The sequence below is a fragment of the Ornithorhynchus anatinus genome, chromosome 10 (genome assembly GCF_004115215.2).
Source record: "Ornithorhynchus anatinus isolate Pmale09 chromosome 10, mOrnAna1.pri.v4, whole genome shotgun sequence".
NCBI lineage: Eukaryota > Metazoa > Chordata > Mammalia > Monotremata > Ornithorhynchidae > Ornithorhynchus > Ornithorhynchus anatinus.
Window position 1 is genome coordinate 45,630,585 of NC_041737.1, and position 1,333 is coordinate 45,631,917.

Consider the following 1,333-nt stretch of genomic DNA (forward strand, 5'->3'; position numbering starts at 1 on the left):
GTCACAGAAACTGAAGGGGAGAGAATACACGATAGAAATCGTGTCAAACAATGCCACATACTGGCGAGATATAAGGGAGAATTCCAAGCTGAGAATAGAAAGGAGAAAAGACCAATTTTCAAAAGCAGAAATAAGCATGAAAGTTACACATGATGAGAAAGTAACCAAAGTTAGGCAGCTTCAAAAAGACATCAAAACCCCATGGATGGATATATAGGTGAACAAAAGTGCTAGACTCCAAAAGGGAAAGAGGCCCTCTATAGGGGAAAAACAATTATAGTTTCTTAACTTTTGACTTTGGTATACTAATATGGTCCCTCTCAGGGTCACACCTGGAGAGTTTCCAGTACTGTACCAGTCTAGGCTATGGGAGGGAGAGTCAAGCAGAGGCCTACCCATTCCATCCCTAGCTTGGCCAGTGGCTAGCAAGTGGAAGGCAATCTGCTACAAGTCAAAACTCACCTGCACTGGGCAGCAGCGGCAGGGGAGAGAGTCGAGAGCGGAGACTCAAATTGACTGCACAGAAAGAGGGCAGTGTAAACCACTTCTATATTTTTACCAAGAAAACTCTATGGATACACTACCAGAACGATTGCAGATGGAGGTGGGTTGTTCTGGGAGAGATGTGTCCATGGCATCACTATGGGTAGGAGACGAGAGATGTGTCTATGGCATCGCTAAGGGGAGACAATTTGATGGCATGGGACGACAAACTAGTATGGACGCATTCAAACCCCCTTTTATATGACACTTCCAGTATGTACAATTTGTGTGATAACCATGTCAAATGTTCCCATTTATTTGGACCCTACCATCTTTGGATTTCAATGATTGTACTCTTCTCTCCACTTTGTGGTGTTCGATAAACTAGTCTGCATCTTCCTGGCTACCAGGTATAACCTGAAAAGTTAGAGCGTCTAGTCTTTTCAGCCTCTCCTTAAATGGAAGCTTCTCCATCCCTCCAATCATCTTGGTTGTCCTTCTGGACTTTGTTCGGCTCAATAATATCCTTTCCTAGATGTGGCAAACACAAAACCAACTACCACATTTCACCTGCAGGTGTACTGGGTTTTAAAGAGCTGCAAAGCTATTCCATGGAACGTGAGAGTGTGGCTTAGTGGAAAGAGCATGGGTCTGGGAGTCAGAAGGTCATGGGTTCTCAGTCCAGCTTTGCCACTTGCCTGCAGGGTGGCCTTGGGCAAATCACGTCACTTCTCTGTGCTTAAGCTACCTCATCTGCAAAATGGGGATCGAGACTGTAGGACGGAGACTGTGTCCAACCCGATTTGCTTGTATCCACCTGTGCGCTTAGTACAGTGCCTGGCACATAGTA

General features: G+C 45.3%; 1 non-coding gene across 1 annotated transcript; it reads left to right on the plus strand.

Moving 5' to 3' along the window:
- Positions 1 to 314: 314 nt before the first annotated feature.
- On the plus strand, positions 315 to 452 carry LOC114814819. The gene has a single exon (XR_003762616.1). It is a non-coding gene; the product is annotated as a small nucleolar RNA SNORA7 (small nucleolar RNA).
- Positions 453 to 1,333: the final 881 nt, after the last annotated feature.